Source organism: Emydura macquarii, unplaced genomic scaffold (assembly GCF_026122565.2).
Source record: "Emydura macquarii macquarii isolate MOO-44397 ecotype Brisbane River unplaced genomic scaffold, CSIRO-AGI_Emac_v2 contig_729, whole genome shotgun sequence".
NCBI lineage: Eukaryota > Metazoa > Chordata > Testudines > Chelidae > Emydura > Emydura macquarii.
The window spans coordinates 763,481-782,009 of NW_027130866.1; the positions used below are offsets into that span (position 1 = coordinate 763,481).

Here is an 18,529-nt window from a genome sequence, read left to right on the forward strand (position 1 = left end):
CGCCGCTTGGGAATGGGACAGGCCAGCCGCGGCCCGCGTCCTGCGATTTACGTTGTCCGGCGGGAACGCGCCTGTCAGCGAAGCGTTCCGGCCCCGATGGAGAAGGTCTGTCCGCACCTCCGCGCCGGCCGCCAGGCGCCGCTGCGGGCCCGGCCCAACCGAGCCGCGGGCGGGGAGACAGGGCCCGGCTGCCCCGCCCCGCCCCAGCCCGGGGCTCTGGCTCTGGGTGTCCCGGGGCCTGGCTGTGCCCAGGTGTCCCCTCGTCCGTCCATCCCCACGTGCACCCCTCGTCCGCGTCCGTCCCATCCTCTGTCCACTGTCTATCCGCACGAGCGACCCGTCTCTATCCATCTGTCTGTCTGTCCAACCATCCTCACACGCACCATCATCTAATCTGTCCGTCCATCCCCACGCTGCCTTGGTCGCTGGTGTGGGAGTTGCTCTGAGGAGAAGCGAGCGCTGTGCCTCTCCTCCCCCGCCCTGCAGGCCCAGGACCCCGCTGGGACGCACTGTGGGCCTCTGTCAACGATAGGAACTGTGAGCAATAACGGTGATGATCTGGTGAGGCTGAACTAGGTGACTTACTACTTAGATTTTCCCACTCCCTCATTTCCACTACACAAAATAAAACTAAAGAACAACAAGAATAGATCAGGGCTCTCCTTATCCCAGTTAGAAACAAAATAAACGGATCTTACTGGCTTTGAAATAGTGACTCTAGCAAACAGAGAGGCATTCTGGGATGCACAGATGCTTGAAGAGAGAGCTGCCAACATCTGATGAAAGTGAAAGCTCTGGGCACAGGCTGGGCCAGGGCCAGGCAGTCAGCCCAGCCGAAAAAGGATTCTTCAAATGGACTTTAATAGCAGCCATTGCAACAGATCTAGACCAAGATGAGAGTACAGGGTAAATGCCTAAACAACTTGACCTGCTCTTTTGCAAGGAACTGATTTATAAGCCATTTCTCTTGTTATGTTTTCTGGACTGAATCCAGCCATTAGTTACTGCCCCAGAGTGATGTGTGTCAGAGATTATGCCAGGTTCACCCCTTGAAGGCACAGTCATTGGGCATGCGCAGGGGCCAAGCTGTTTCTTAATGTTGATCATCGAAAGCACGCCAGGATATACATCTGGCAGGTCAGAGTGCTCTCAACTCTCAACATACCAGGTATGACTGTGTTATAAAGATATATTTCTTCCTTTCCTTTTCCTTTAAATAGTGGGCAGATGTAGTACAGGTTTCCCAGAGGACAGCTGTGACTTGCAGGAGCCCCTGCTGATCTGGTGTCAGGTTCCTCAACCACACAAAACAGCTTTCTTTCATCTCTCCCGCCCCCTGGAAAAAGCAAAGGCTGCTTCTTCCCAACAGAGAAGGAAGAAAGAGAGATCACTGTTGTCATTTTACTTAGGGAAGGTGCTCAGACAATAAGGTGCTGGTCCATAGGTAGCTTTGTATGGTGAGGTTTAATTTATTCATCTTTGGAATAAGCAATTTGAGGTCCTTATGTGCCAATGAAGGATGCTGTATTAGGCCAAATTATTCATTTGTATATTTCTTTAATACTTTGGTTAAAAATACACTCCTTTCCTGGCTTCATAGTCAGCAGCCAGAACACTGACACATCCACCAGCGATTGCTTCACCAGTTGTATCTGTAACTCAGATATCAAAGGCATGCACAATCCAGGAAGCAGAAGAGAACCATCTTCCAGCTGGCCAGCTCTGAGGCTGTGCAGAGAGAGGAGTAACTCTTTAACCCTTGACATGGAAGAATGGCAATGCAATGTATCATCCACTCCTGGGTTCTTCCTTTAACAATGTAGGACAGAACACAGAAGAGCCCTGGGACCTAGGTCATGGTTGCTATTACACTGCACCCATGGCCACTCTAGGATAGAACTCAGCTCCTCCTGCCCCAAAACCCCAAGTCCCTGCCACGTCAGCTGAAGGAGAATCTGTAGCAGCAATCAGCACAGTAGGGCGGATGGCACTAGTTGAGCAGATCAGATTCCACCCAGTATAGGGCAGTGGTTCTCGTTCTCTTCCCCACACGCCAGTTCTTTACAAGTGATCATAAATATTTCAGAACATGCAGAGTCCATGGAAGGTAGTGCATGAATTATAAACATGTATCTGTGACTGTGTGAGAAGAGGATTTAGTGTCATTTAACTTTGCAGCAGCTTCTACAGCCCTGCCAGGGAAGAGCCCCATTGTGCTAAGTCTATGCAAACATATGGTAAAATACATTCCCTGCCCCAAACGCTTTACAGTCCAAGCGTACAGCAGCACTTTGCTCTGGAGGGGTAATTCCCAGCTTGAGGAGACACACCCACAATGCTCTGGTCATACACAGCTGCTCTGAGCACATACCCATCTGAGGCCCTAACGGGGGTAGGTCTCCTCCCACTGTAAGTTACACCACTAGCTTCAAGTGCACAAGTAGCCTAAAAGATGAGATGACAGTGGACGAGACAAGCAGACCACGGTGGAATTGGGGGAAGTCAGTTAAAAAAAGAATAGGATGTGCACAATCCGTAGCCAGTCTGGAGTAGTGATTACACCTGGCCACTTGCCTAGCCATTCTCAGACTGCAGGATTCTGTGCACATCACAGAACAGGTGCGGTTGGAGGAGTGACATGAAGAGGGATGAGGTGAGGGCTTTATGGATTTTGACTGGGAGCTTTCCCATGCATCATCAATTTGGGAAAATTAAGGGTTTCCAGAGACCTGGGCACTGCCAATATTTATTGCATTGTATATTACGGTTGCTGGAGAATTGCCTGGAATTCTCCCTGTTCTTGCTGCAGAAACTGTCCTGGGGGCTCCATAAATAATAAGAAAAGATTTGCATTTCTCAGCAGCAAAATGTACCAGTGTGCATTGCTTTGGGCAGAACAATTACAGTGTATATGCAGGTGGGATGACCCATCTGATAGAGATACCGTTGTCTTCTGCAGATTCTTAATGGCATTGTCTATTTTTCTCTCAGTTAGTTGTTTACAGACTCTACCTGAGCAAAATGTATCTCTTTTAGCTTCCCCAAAGCACAGCAATCCCATCTTCTAATGCAAGTCTGGCTGTGAATGAATGTAATGTCTGTGAGACGTGCTGATTGACAAAGAACAGACATTGTCAAAAGAGCTGTATGCAAAAGAGTGACTGTATAGATGAGTGTGTGGTGATAGCTACAGCCACTGAAGAGCTTCGTCTACCGACAGGATATGTAGTTTTGCTCATATGTGGGTAGGTTCAATAAAGTTGTGACATTCAAATGGCTTCCAGGCTGAATAGCTGTTAACAGGGTGCTAAAAGCAAACTGGATTTTAGTGGTCGGTCTCGTTTTTACAACTCATCTAAAAGATGGCATCTCAGCGGCTCGGCCCCTTTAACACTGGGCTTGGGTTCGCTGGGATGTGACAAGCCCCTGCTGAATCACAAGGCCCACTGCCCATAGCACCTTTTATCTAGCTGTGCATTTCTGTGGACTCCCTTCTCTAATTCAGTAGCCATCCCTCAGACTGCAGAAGGCAACCATACCAAATGGCATTTGCATGTGCAAACTATGCTGAGTGGTAGATGAAGAACAAGTCTGCTTCTCTTATACTGCAGTGGGATCATCTATCCTCTCTGCTTGGGTCAAAATGACTGGGTCACTTTCCAACTTATTTTGCCTTGGAGCAAAACCACTGCTCCAGTTTTTATGCAAATCATGAGAATTATTTAGTAGCAGCAGCTCATTTTCAAAAGCCAGGGACACCAGTGCATTTTGCCTAAAGGAAACATTGTTCTTTGCAGCCAACATTTCTTTCTCCTCCAGGGCGGTGCTGGGAGATCTCAGTACTGTGCTTCTAAAATATTCATGTAATGACTGTTGTTTACTGATGCAGATTCGCATTGCCCAAGTCAATGTTATTGGCAGGCCTGTTAGGTACAAACAGATATATTAAGAATCCCCACATCACTTCCCCACAACCAGAACTCAAAAGATAATTGAGCTCTATGCAAAACTGCAGCTGTTTTAGTTCCAGCCAGCACAGCAACTTTTCCGTGATAATCAGAGAGAGGTTTCTACCAAAGGCTATTTTTACATTTTATTAAATGTGTCAAGGCAGGAAACTGATCCCCAAAGCCTGTGGCCAACTCAGATCAGATTTTGGTCCAAAGAGTTTATCAGAGACAGACAGGATGTGCATTGATAGTATGTATGGGCCACACTAGTTGTTCCTCCCAAGTACCTAGCTGCACTCACAGGCACTCCTGAGTAGCCACTGTGGTGGAACATCACTGCTTGGAAGAGGATTGTTCATATGGCTCCTCCGTAGAAAAATCCCACAAGTGACAGCAAACTGTTATAAAGCTGCCTGTCATTAACACTTATCTGGGGGTGACCAAAGCCCCGAATCCAGCCTGCAATAACACTCCCCCACATGATCCTCTCTGGAACAAACAAGCATGGAGGGCACAAAACAAGTTCAGAAGCACTGCCTGCTCTCCTCTGCTCCTCAGAACCGGCAGAGGTGTGGGGCAGATGGAGGTGGGGCTGGGAATGGGGGGGCAGGGTGTGACCAAGCCCCCAGGCTCAGGGATCCTGGCCAGCTGCATGGAAGCTCTCTCTCTCTCTCTCCTGCAGCCTGGCTGATGCTCTCGGCCAGTCCCTGCTTGCTCTCTATGACTCCTCAAGATAGGGGAAATCACAGCACGTGCATTGGGCGTGGTTGCTGTGCATTTGCCACATTGTTGAGGTCGGGTGGGGAGGGATCATGCTGCTTAGAGGGTCTCCTCCCGCGGCCACCTCCTCTGGAGTCCTTCGGGTTTGGCATAGAGGAAGTGCAGCTATGCAGAGACATGAGGCATCCTTCACAGACACCTTCCTCCCTCTGCCTAGCCCCACTGGCTTTCTGGGGGTTGCAGGGGCCTGTTCGCTTCCTGATTGCAAAGCAGGAGCAGTGGGGCCAGTGTTACCCTGTCGTAGGGCGGCTCCTGGCTGCAGTGTCCTGCTGGGGTAGGGTGCAGCATGACAGGCATGCCTGCCTCTGTTGCCCATTTTGGAGTCCCCAGTAACCCCAGACAAGCTCTCTTGTCACAGTAACACCCTCCTGGGCTCTGGTTTATTGTGCAAATGGTCCAGCACATAAGCCCCACACACATATAGTTCATTCCTCACCCAGTGCAAACAGTTATCATCTGCCGACGTCTCGGCCCACGGTGCCCCACAAATCACACACTGTTATCTTCAGCCACAGCTCAGCTCTCTGGCAGTCCTCCCCAGTCCCTGTATCAGGACAGCCACTCCCGCCCTTCCAACTGCAGTGCAACCCCACTCGTCCCAGTGGGAGCTTCACAGCCTCTCCGCTGGGAGTATCCCACACTCAGCCCCCTCATGGTTCTTCTGGGTCCAGCTCTCTGACCCTGGGGATGTCTGCGAGTCAGTTCCTCCCCTGCCTTCAGCCCTCTCCAGCTCCCCATCCCTGGCTCTCTGGATTCGGGATGCCAACCAGCAAACCCCTCTTCTGTTCTTCTGCCTTCAGCTTTCTCCTGGTCACAAAAGTACATTCTCTAGCTGCTTCACCTGCCCCTGCATCCCGTTCAGGCAGCTCTAATTTACTGGGTCTCTCCGTGTCTCTGATTCTCCCTGGTCCTTTATAACTGCAGGGGCTGCCTGTGACCAGGTACCTGGGATGGACCACACTCAGGGCAGATGCAAGGAACAGGGCAGACAATCCCCCAGACTGTTGGTTTACTCTGTAATTAGTTTCACCAAGCCAGTAACAAAACTGCTTCTGCAGTACCACACTGGTTAAACAGAAGCCAAACATAGTCCCCTTTTGGTATTCCAGCCCTTGGCCCCCATCCAGAAAACCAAGTCTAATATAGTTAGAGGTTATTGAAAATCCATCCCACCATATGTGAGGTTCTCACTGATCCCAAAGGATCAGACACTTAATCCAGATCAATCTGAATCTCAGATTTTACCCAAATATCACACTGTCAGCCAATCCTTAGTAAACAAACTACATGTTTATTAAGAAAAGGAAAGAAAAGAAAAGAAAAGAAAAGAAAAGAAGGTTATAAATGGCTAGTAGATCATATACATGCAAATGATGGCAAAGACCTTATGTCAGGTTTGTAGCAGTGATGGAATAGACTGCTGGCTTGCAAAAGATTTTCTAGTAACTTCCAAAAGAGGAAGATCCTCAGTCCATTGTTCAAGATGCTCCTTTTATTTGTAAATTCATTGCCCAGAGAATCAGAGCAGGAAAAGAGGCAAAATGGAGATATCTCAGAGGTCTTTTATATCCTTTGCCACGTGTCTGGAAATTTACTGTCCCAAACAAAGCCCACAGCCCAGGTGCATGGAGAGTTACTGGCCCAAAATGGAGTCCAGGGTCACATGAGCATATCACATGGCCCTACACGTCTGGCTGACTCACAGGGCAGCCATTGCCATATTCTTTCTGAGGCGTCCAATGAGCCATTGTGAGAATGGATTGTCCTTAATGGACCATCATTAAAGCTAGCTGGCTAGCCCGGATGTAAATCTACCTGGAGGGTGTCACCCAGGAACAAAACACAGGTTTAAGATACAAGCACATGGCCAATAGTCATAACTCCAGATTCAAAGATGATTCATGTGTGTGAACTGGATGGCCATGCTTAGCAATTCCTAACTTTTCCATTGACGCCTTATGTGAGGCACTTTGCACCAGATTTATGGGCATTGTGTAACAGTGGTAACAGCAGTGATGGAAATGGTCACCTTTCTTACACACAACATCACTCTGCCCCACCCTCTTAGCACCGGGCACTGGACTTGCTTCATTCACAGGGCCCAGCCACACTGGGGCACATCCCTGCAGCACGGGGCTGTTTCCTCAGTAAGAAGGTGGGCTGTGCTCTCAGTCTATGGGGGGTTGCAATTTATTGCTGGGGAACTTATATCTAATGGGGGGCAGACGATGTTTCAAGCTAGTGAGTGCCCTGTGGATATTATTTATTATTTGTATTATTGTAGTGCCCAGGAGCACAGCCACGGACCGGGAACCCTCTGTGCTCCGCACTGCATGGACACGGAGCAGAGGCGAAGGCTGTTCCCAGGACAGTCGATGGGATGAAAAGATGTTGTGGCTCACGTCTCTTTGGGCTGTTCTTATCCATTGTTTTAAAGATGACATAGCATCTGCCTAAGGAATGGTAAGCGTGTGTGCAAATCCCTGCCGGTGGTGCGGTGTGCAGGAGGGCCGTGTGATCTGTTCAGTCACTCCCACGAGCTAGAGAGGCAGAAGTAAGCACAGGGCTCTGCCACCGACTCACTGGGAGCCCTCGGGCACGTTACTGAAACTCCCTGTTTGCCTCTAAGCGACATGGCGATGATGACGCTCGCCTGGCTGGCAGGGTGGTGTGAGGGCTAATTAGAGATGTCTGTACAGGGGTTTGAGGATGCAATGTGTCAAGCAGCAAATTAACACAGTTTTTCTCTAACCGCCAGACCTGCCAGCTCTGCCTAGGCCCAGGGAACAAAGCCGTGCCCTTTCACTCCGTCTCCCACCAATGCTACCAGAAAGACAGAAGCTGCAGTGGAATCTGGCAGACCATTTGCTGCTGATGCAGGAGCCAGAGTAGAATCCAGCTCTCTGGCCAGAGCCGTGTAAACTCTGCACGGCGCACAGAGAGTGATGTTTGTCTGGCAGTGAGCGGGTATGACTCAGCAACACAGGAAGGACGGGTTAGGTAGCAAGGTGCCATTTCCCCCAAATGTAAATACACAAGACCAGTTCTGCCACCCCCCCTTGTTGTCTCTAGGACAGTCTGACAGGAGGAGGGGGTCAGAATGTGCCTCTCCTCCCACTGAGCAGTGCCAAACTCAACAGAAACTGCACGGGGCTATTCGGGGAGTAAGGTGCCAGACAGCGGAAGTACAAGTGGCAGGATCTGGCCCACACTGTTCTGAATATCAGCGAGTGGCTGTTCTAATTATAGCTGTCAGTGCAGGAAACGCCTCTTGGACCACTCGAGAGAATCCCCGCCGCACAGGAAGCAGGGTGTGCCTGCGCTTGGTGATCAAAAACAAACTCAGAGGATGCAGGCAGCAAACCTCGTGGTCTGGGTCTGATCTTACAAAACAGCACAACCAGGTGTCCCAGTGACTGTGGGTGCCACAACAGCACCCCTGTATGTATTACAACAACACCCCAGTATGAACCACAACAACACCCTGTGTGTACCACAGGCTGTATGTGCCACAGCACACTTCTGTGTACCACCTATTGTATATACCACAACAACACCCCTGTGTGTACCATACACTGTGTAAACAACAGCACCTCATGTGTGCCACCTATTGTATATACCACAACAACACCCTGTGTGTACCATACACTGTGTAAACAACAGCACCTCATGTGTGCCACCTATTGTATATACCACAACAACACCCTGTGTGTACCATACACTGTGTAAACAACAGCACCTTCTGTGTGCCACCTATTGTATATACCACAACAACACCCCTTTGTGTACCATACACTGTGTAAACAACAGCACCTTCTGTGTACCACCTATTGTATATACCACAACAACACCCCTGTGTGTACCATACACTGTGTAAACAACAGCACCTCATGTGTGCCACAGACAGTATATACCTCAACAATTCATCATGCACCATATCTTGTATGTACAACAACCCCCCGTGTGTATCACAGACTGTGCGTATCACAGCAGCTAAGCCTTTTCCACATTGTACAGATGGGCAGGACAGATGAGACACAGTGAAGTGACATGGCCAGGGCCAGCCTTTTGCAAATGGGGGGTCCTGACCCAAGAGGTTTGCAAGGCTATTGTCGGGGAGCTGCGGTATTGCCACTCTTACTTCTGCGCTGCCTGCAGAGCTGAGTGGCCGGAGAGCAGTGGCTGCTGGCCAAGCGCCCAGTTTTGAAGGCAGCGCTGCCACCAGCAGCAGTGCAGGAGGAAGGGAGGCATGGTATGGGTGGTGGGCTCATCATTTGGGGGGGAGGGCCATCACAGCCTGAAATATCTTCAAAGGGGGGCCCAGCCAAACAAAGTTTGAGGATCCCTGGCCTAGGCCATACATCCCCTGAGCACGGCGGGTCGCAGCTCAGAACATTCATTCCGAGGGAAACTGGACACTGCGAAACTGCCTTTTTCTTTTCAACAAGAGTTGAAATTTCTAGATTGAAGCCAGTGAAGGAGCTGGGATTAGAAGCTCCGGAGTCTGGCTCCCAGCCCACAGCACTGCCTCTGGCCTGCGGGGTGCAGCTGCACAACACGGTGACAGTAGCGCCTCACTCCCCTTTGCGGGGTGTGATTTTAAACAGACCGAGAACCATCCACTCCCAAGAGATGCAGTCATTGCACTGGGCAGCCTGCTCCAGCTGACTTACAGCGAATGCCCTAACCCACCACCTCCTCCAGTCAGAGTTCCTGTCTGCTTCAGCCGGACAGCGTCCAGCAGCTCCAGCTCCACCTCCGTCACCGGGAGCTGCCGGAGAGCAGTGCCTCGCAGGCCCAGAGCCTTCATCTTATAATGTGCTTGGTGTTTAATAAAATAGCCAGCACTAACAAATCCCAAACACTTACGGACAGTTTTCCCCAGAGTGATAATTAATTATTTCATTTTTCCCCAGAAGCCTGGCTGACTCATTTCATGCGAGGCACTGAACAGCCATCAGCGGGAAGCACCTGTCACTCACTACAGACGGGGACTGGCGTAGAACCAGGGGCTTGGAGGTAAGAGGCACCCTAGCTCATTACTGACCAGGCCCTGAGCACAGCTGGTCGCAGCTCGGAATTTCCATTTGGTGGGAAATTTCAACTTTTGGAAATTTCCATTTATCCTGACTCGGGGCAAAGAGTCAAAATGTCTAAACTGACGGAAAACCTCCAGAACATTTTCATGTTAGAAGTATCAAAATTACCTTATCGAAGGGCTTTCTTTCAACTTTATCATTTTGATACTAATCTAACATATGGTGAAATGATAACATTGAAACATGTTTCAGCCTTATTGCAATGAAATGTTCAGTAATTTGTTGTTGGAAAGGTCGATGAAGGCAGAGTGTGCCATGAAACATTTCAGTTTAGTCAAATCAGCATTTTCCAGCAGAAAACTGTTCAGCTGCAACACTTCTGACCAGCTTCACCTGAGCAGCTTCACGGCAAGCGGTGGTCATGAAAATACCATCTTAGAAATGCAGACTCTCTATCTCGGTTTTGGCCTTTCCCCTTTAGCAGATGTTGGTATTTCTTGTGTTCCTGCAGAGTAGAAGCCAGCCTGGCTACCTTGTATTTACTGCTTTGTCTGTGCTAGCGCTGCACCATACAGTAAGCAGACAGCCCCAGAACTAGCATGTGTGGGGAAGTCCCCACTTCACACCAGCAGGGGAATCACACACCCTGGCCACATCAGCCTTGCCCGTATCCGGTTCTTGTTTTCCCCGTCTCATTTCATGAACATAGTGGTTACTTCAGTCCCACTGAAGTCCCTGGGTGCGTTTCCATTGCCTTTCCTGCGCCTTTGCAGAGTTTCTACTTTGGAAAGGCAGAAATCAGCAGAAAGGGAGCAGAGGCAGTGGAAAGGAGGGTGTAGCGGAGTAGTGCAAGGGTGTGAGCCAAGTGTGGGCTGTGACGCTGAGCTGTGCTGCCTCCAGAGTGAGTCAGTTGAAACATTAGGGACAGATTATATCTTACAGATGTTCCCACCACGCATGAAAGCTCTGAGGCTGCCTGTACAGAGGCAGGTGATTTTCCGTTAATAGGGGTTTATTCATGACTGGAGTATGAGCTAGGTCGCATTTCAAGGGCAGAAAAAGCATTAACGCTGCTGGCTGCTCTTCCAGCAGCACACCGTCCTTCGAGGCAGGAGTAAGCCTGGGCATCCAGCACCCTGCTACAGCCTCGCTGTGTGACTTTGGGCAAGCCTCTGCCCTCACTGTGCCTTAGTTCCCCCTCTGTAAATGAAGAATTAACACCCACAGCATAGGGAATCCTGAGGCGTAAACCAGTAATGTTTGCAGAATGCTTTTATTATCAGCAGTGATAAGACAGTAGCACCTGGAGACGCCATCTGAGATGCTAGCTCCATTGTGCTGGGTGCTGTGCAAACACACAGTGACAACAGACAGTACTAAAATCTTAAGTAGCCCTGTTACCTCCCTGTTACAGATGGTGAACTGTGGCACAGGATATGTGATATAGCCACAGGCACGCAGGGAGTCTATGGCTGAGCCAGGAGTTACCCTGAGGTTGCCTGAGTCCTGGGCCAGTGCCTTCGCCATAAGACCCTCCTTCCTTTTGCCAGCGTACAGGAACCGGGTAGAATCCCTTGAAATAATTTGTGAGCCCTTTGGTGGCACTCACTCTGTTCTTTCTTTCAGTAGCCAGCCGGCTCATCAGGGTGCATGCAGCAAGGCCTGGCATGTTGGGTATTTAGTAAACATGGTTCTTGGGAGTCCACCACGTCCATGCAGTTCCTTCCTCTCCAGGTTGCTGTGGGAAGGGCAGAAGACAGCTCTCTGTTCAGGGAGGCACAGAGCTGCGACATGTTATTATTTCTCTAGGCTGGGGAGTCAGTAACATGGCCGGCGGGGAGGATGAACCTCCCAGAGTTGCTAATCCAATTGTGCGGGTGCAAGCGCTTGGATCGAGTACTACAGTGCTAGTTGCTTGAGGCCTGGTCTACTCTGAGAATGGAGGTCGACGTAATGCAGCTTACATCGCCCACACAAAGTCTGCGTCTCCACTGGCATGTCAGTTCTGCCAACCTAAATCACAGTAAATTTCGACTTAGTAAAACCACCTCCGCAAATGGCATAGCACTGAAGTCAAATTCTGTGGGTCGAATGAGCGTCAGTGTAGGCAGAGGGCAAGGTAAATCAACATCATTGGCCTCCGGGAGGTATCCCATAATGCTCTGTTCTGACCGCTCTGCACATTTGCAGTCTGCTGCACTGTGGCCATGAAAACAGGAAATAGCTCCTCTGCGCAGGCCCTGGGAAATTTTGAATTCCCATTTCCTGTTTGGTCAGCATGGAGAGAGCTTGCCAGCACAGCTGATCATGGCGACTGCACGCCCCAAGCACACTCCAGCCTGGAGTCGGCCTGAGGTCTTGCATCTCTTCGGTCGGTGGGGTGAAGAGTCTGTTCTGGCTCAGCTCTGAGCAAGCAAAAAAAATTGGGATATCTATGAGAAGATATCGCCCGGCATGTTGGAGAAGGGGCACAACACGGATGTGCAGCAGTGCCGCATTAAGATCAAAGAGCTGAAGCAGGCTTATCAGAAAACTAGGGAAGCTAACATCCATTCTGGCTCCTCACCCAAAACATGCCGCTTTTACAAGGAGCTGCATGTGATTCTTGGCGGAGACCCCAGCACTATGCCTCCACACAGTGTTGATACCTCGGGGGAATCTGAGGCCAGGATGAACAAGGACAAGTCCATGGATGAGGAGGAGGATGAGGAGGAGAACAGGGGGCAAGTGAGTGGGGTATCCCTTCTCCCTGAAAGCCAGAAGCTGTTTGGAACACAGGAGCAGCCAACCCAGATGCAGAAAACCATGACTGACCAATATGCCAGGGAAGGCACATCTGTTGAATATGTACTGCATGTCTTTGATTATATCCCTAGTCCGGAATCTTGTACCAGCGGGAAAAAGTGATGTGTGTGGCGGGGCTGTGCTTCCTCGTACTTGGTGTGCGTAAGCAGTGGGTTTACCCCGGAAAAGATTATTTATGTGCACAGGGTTGCTCCGAGAATCCTCCATGCATATCTCCAGGAAGCTTTCATGCAGGTACTCTGCAATCCTTTGCAGAAGGTTTCTTGGGAGGGCAGCCTATTTCTTCCACCACGATAGGACACTTTCCCCAACCACTCTGTTATTAATTGTGCAGGCATCATCGCAGAACACAGCACAGCAGCATAAGGGCCAGGCCTGTAGCCAGATGCTTGCAGCAAATCCTCCTTTTCCACCCCTGTGACCCTCAACAGGCTGATATCACTGATGGTTACCTAGGGAAGATGGCGCATATTTACAGTACCTGCCCAAGAAAGTTTTTTGAAGTGTGTCATTGCACAGCCAGGGATGGTTTCTTGGTTCAGCACACCACAAGTCCCTAAGCAGGATGTTGTTGCTATGGCCCTTGAGCATCTGCAAACAGGTTCCCATTTTTTTCCTCCAGAGACAGTTAACCCGTACCCACCTCTAACCCTTTCTACCACCTGTTAAAAACCTGATCAATTGGGAGCCTGACATCCATGCTGCTCTAGGGAGCATGGACTTGTGCAGCACGGGCACTGGGGATTTTCTTAACATAGATGCACTAGCCCTTTACTTACCATGGCTGGAACGGCACTCCAACCCCTGCAAGAGTTAGGCAACGGTATGTGGTTCTAGACTTCCCTCGGGAAGGCTAAGGGGAGTTATTTATAAATTGTAACATTGCTTTTCATACATGGGATGAATTAACAAGGGGTACCTTGTACTTTGCTTCCCTTACAGTGGACTACCTGGCCTTCAACACACTGTCTCATACTCCTGCAGAGCGCCTGTCTCAGATAAGGCAGCAAAACCCCTCCGTGGGATGACATGTTTAATGAGATGATGAACGCCTCTGTTGCTGCTGAAACAGAGCTAAGAGCATGGAGGATTTCATTATCTGACAGGCTGACCATGGACATGAACAACAGAAAGATAGCACAGGGGTATGAGCGTTCAACACAAGATGAGATGCTGCGTATAATGCGTGATCAGTCAGACATGTTGAGGCATCTGGTTGAGCTTCAGGAAGCTCAGCGGCAAGACAGACTCCCTCTGCATCCCCTGCAAAACTCTAAGCTAATGCATTCTTTCCTAGCCCTCACCCCAAAGTGGTCTAGGAGGAGGTTAAGCAGGGTGCAGTATATGCTACACTCCTCACCGGTTGAGGGGAACAGAAAGAGGCAACAGCCCCTTTAAGGAGTGGGGATGTGTGATTCTTTCGTGTGTGCACAGCCAAAATAGGCTCTGTATCTGCTCTCAGGTCCCACACAATGCATGCAGAATGTTCAATTATCCTTCCATTTCCCCCCTCTGCGAAGGATCACCAATAAAAAAAGGACTGCTTTACAGTTCATTTCTGTGTATTTATTGATTACAAGGGAATAAAGGGAGGGGGAAGTTGGGGGGGAAATGGATAGGTGGGTGAGGGGAAAGGAGAGAACTGGATCCATGGGGGATGGGTAGGGGATGTGAAGTGAAAGCACAGCACAGATAAGCAATACACATTACTGTTGTGTCTCGTTGCAAAAGCGGTTTTTCAGTGCTTCGCTGAGGTGCAGCGCTCCGCGATTGGCTCTCAGCGTTGCAGTGGCATCTGGCTGCTCAATATTTGCAGCCAGCCTATCTGCCTCCACAAAACAACCCAACATCCACAATGGGAACTTCTCCCCCTTTGTCTCACAGACATAATGGAGCACACAGCAGGCAGAGAGAACTACTGGGATGTTTTTTTCACTGAGGTCTAACCTAGTGAGCGGACTGCACCAGCACGCCTTTAAACATCCAAATGCACATTCCACCACCAGTCAGCACTTGCTGAGCCTATTATTAAAACGCTCCTTGTCGCTGTCCAGGTGCCCAGCGTATGGCTTCATTAGCCAGGGGAGCAAAGGGTAAGCAGAATCCCCCAGGATCACGATTGGCATTTCAACCTCCCCAATATTTATTTTTTGGTCAGGGAAGAAAGTGCTCACCTGCATCTTTTTGAACAGACCTGAGTTTCTAAAGATGCGTGCGTCATGTACCTTTCTAGACTACCCTACATTGATGTTGGTGAAGCGTCACCTCTGATCTACAAGGGCCTGCAACACCATTGAGAAGTATCCCTTTCGGTTTATGTACTCTGTGGCAAGGTGGTTCGGGGCTAATATAGGGATGTGTGTGTCATCTATCGCCCCCCCCACACACAGTTTGGGAACCCCACTGTGGAAAAGCCTTCCACTATGTCCTCCACGTTTCCCAAAGTCACTACCCTTCTTAGCAGAAGTCTGTTAATGGCCCAGCACACTTGAATCACAGCTGCTCCCACGATGGATTTACCGACTCCGAATTGACCCCAACCCAGAACCACATGTCAGCACATAAAGAGCCCCACTGAGTTCAATGGAACCATCCATGTGTGTAAGTGCATTGCTGGATCAGGGCCAGCATGTTCAGTCCCTCGTACAATCAGGTCTTGAACTGCTGTATTTCAGCCTCCTTTTCTAGGAAATGGGGTAATAATACCAACCCCACCGGGACCTTGTGAAACTGTATACATTTTGTAAGGTGTGCTGGGATCCTGACAAATGGCAGCGCTGTGAACAGCCAGTGTGATGCATTATTATTCCTACCCACCCCAACTGATTCCCCAGGAACTATGCCCAGTTTATAACACCCTTTGCTAGGCCAAGGCGGGTCCAGGAGATTGTCAGAAGACTTTACAAAATATTAGTTTTTTTAACATAGACTATATTGAAAGAATGCTTGAGTTTAATCCTTTTGATGTCAGTGAAGGGTGGGTATCTGCAGTTCCAATACCATCTGGAAGATGGCGCAGTGTAACAAAAAAAGAGCTTGGCTTTAGATTTGTTTTAATGGAAACTAACCTCTACAAATTATTTGGCAAATGATTTAAACATATGCATGTTTTTTCTGTTTGATTGGCTAATATTGCTCCCCTTTTGTGGAACATTTATTGAAGTACTGGGGAGCTGCTATTTTCTGCAAAAGGCTGTTTTTCTATCTGGGGATTTGATGCATAACATGAAAAACAGTAACTATTATATAAACAGAGCGTAACGGAATAGCTAAAACTCTCTGTCTCTCTGTATATGTGTGTGTGTAACCCAAGAAAAAAATTAGAATTCAGCTTTTTATTCTGCTGCTGCATAACAATAAGAAACAAAGCCTTACTCATACATAACCGCATTTTTACTTGCTGCAGGACTTTGTGATCTGAGAGTTGCATTAGCTAAACCCATTAAACCTATATTAGAGGTCTGAGATGTTAAGCCACAGTAACAAGAGAATCCACTGTGATGTGCCATCTTTAACTCACCCTGTTGGTGCTCCCTTGACGGGCATGGGGACCGATGGGGAAAACTGCAGGAATCTGCAGCATCCCACAGAACCAGACTCCACACTGGATTTCCTCCCCTGCAGATGGGTCCCTGAGGCTGCCTCAGAAGTTTATTAATTATTATTATTATTTTGAAAAAATTCTATTGAGGGAATCTAAGATAACAGCCACATCCCCTCCGGGATGAGGCCACTGCACCTCAATTTACTCCTCCTCCTGGCTGTGAAGGATTAATTAGGTAATGCCTGTGAAGCACTTAGAGCTCCTTGGATGAAAGGTTATACGTAAGCGTTAATTATTATTCAAATTACTGGTTAGGCAGACTTAATGAGGGTTATAACAATGCAATGCAGGACCTGATCTCACAGCCACTGAGTCAATGGGAGTTGCTCACGTGCAGCAGAACTGGGCCCAGACTGCAACAGTCCAAGCCCAATTCGACCCCCACTGAAGTTTATGGAAACACCCCACTTGATTTCAGTAGAAGCAGAATGGGGGTAAATTGAAAGCCAATCGATTCCAACACCCGTGACTTCCAACCCATACAGAAAATACTTCTCAGGCACCTGGGCTGGTTGCAAACTCTCCCTTAGGTAAATATTTTGGCCCGTCTCCTTTGAGCGTCTTCTCTTCAGCAGTTTGTGAACAAGACCAGCCCATGAACACTACAAGGGACATCTGTTTGTCTGGGGCCTGGTAGCTTCCCTTCCCTTCCATGGACTCTGAAACACTTTGCAAAAACGGCCTGTTCAGTCCTAGCTGTATTGTTCTTTGCCTGTGTTCAGAAGATGGTTGGTGACACCGGGTTAAGGTCACCTCCTCTCTCAAACATCTTTCCCTTCATTTGGGCATAGCCAGCCTCTGGGGGGAAGGGGGCAAGGAGGAGGAAGAGTGGGGAGGTACTTTTCATCTGTCAGTTTCAGCGGTGGATGGCGTTCACCCTGCTTTGGAGTGCAAAGATCCAGCCTGTGACCTGAATAGTCTGCAAGGGGGTGAAGCCTGACGGCAGCACCTTCTTCCAGGCACACGTCTTGAAATGGAATTCTTTTGGTGCAGTCATAGAGCCAAATACTCCCTCCTCCAAACATCTCCATTAGGTGGGGATAAAATCCCTCCCGCCTGGAGTAGCCAAAGAAGGGCCTGAACTCGCCAGGAACAGGACCATTCTCCACCCATCCCTTATTTACTGGTCCCATTCCTGTGAGCATTGGCAGGTGCAGCCCCTGGCTTTGCTCATTTTGCAATAACATCACTTCCCCCTCTCCCAGCTGTGGAGTAAATACAGCCTGTCCACTTGACTCCCCCCAAGTCCTCTGCTACAGCCAGGCAGGGCAGATCCCAGTCTCACATAGGGCCGGCATTAGCTGGACACCCAAAACATGCTCAGGGGAGTTCTTCTGACCCTAGAGATGAAGGCAGCCGAGGTGGCGGCTCACAGGGAAGGCTGAATGCACACTTGCACCTTCTCTAAACCGGCTGGGGACTCAGGCCTGGCCAGCCGAGCCAGGGGCAGGGGCTCCCCTCCCACACAGCTGGGAGCAGTGGCTGGGTAACAGAATTAGTGCTGAGTCAAGCTGCAGGCGGGGATCCCCTGGAAAAAACAGAGCGTTCCCCATACACCAGCGAGGGCTCACTTCCCCCCTGCCCACTAGCCTGACACCCTTGTCAATCAAATGCAGACCTTCCTTGTTCCTGCCACCAAGTGCCAGCGGGGGCGGGGAGGGGAAATGTGGCTATAGCTCAGAAACGCACCGTGCACAGGGCAGCAGGTGACCCCCCCCCCCACACACACACACACGCCTGCACATATACACGCACACACACACACCGCACACACACACACCCCGCACATATACACACACCCCTGCACCTACACCCCCCCACACACACACACGCTGAATGCAAACACTCGGCGCTCGGCGGCAAACACAGCGAGGTTTTACTCATCAGAGCCAGGGGTCCGAGCCGGCAGGGGCCGGGTCCGGGGCTCCCCCCGGGCGGTGACTGGATGCGGGGGGATGAGCTCGGTCCGCCCCGCTGCCCGGGGGGCGCGGCCCCGGTAACCCGAGCGGAGCTCGAGCCAAACCCGGGCTGCGGGTCGATCCTGCCCCGCCCCGCAAACTCCCCGCCGCGGGGGCTGCGGCATCCCCGGACTGCGGGTCCCTGCCGCCCGGCCGGGGCCGCCGGCACCGCTGCGCTGCGCTGCTCTGCGCTGCGCTCCTCCCCCCGCGGCCGCTCGCTCGGAGCCGCCCCTGCGCCGCGCCGCCAATGGCTGGCGCCCGCCTATATCTAGCGCGGAGCTGGCCCGGCCCCGGCCCCGACCAGCACAGACCATGCCAGGCGCAGGCGGGCGGCGGGGACGCGGCAAGGCGGCGGCGGCGGGAGCTGCAGCGGGAGCGGGGCGCCTTTCCCGG

At 50.4% G+C, this 18,529-nt stretch overlaps 1 long non-coding RNA gene across 1 annotated transcript; it reads left to right on the forward strand.

Moving 5' to 3' along the window:
• Window positions 1–7,043: 7,043 nt before the first annotated feature.
• Window positions 7,044–14,095, forward strand: LOC137149361 (uncharacterized). The gene is made up of 3 exons (XR_010918758.1): window positions 7,044–7,193; window positions 9,647–9,749; window positions 13,517–14,095. It is a non-coding gene; the product is annotated as an uncharacterized lncRNA (long non-coding RNA).
• Window positions 14,096–18,529: the final 4,434 nt, after the last annotated feature.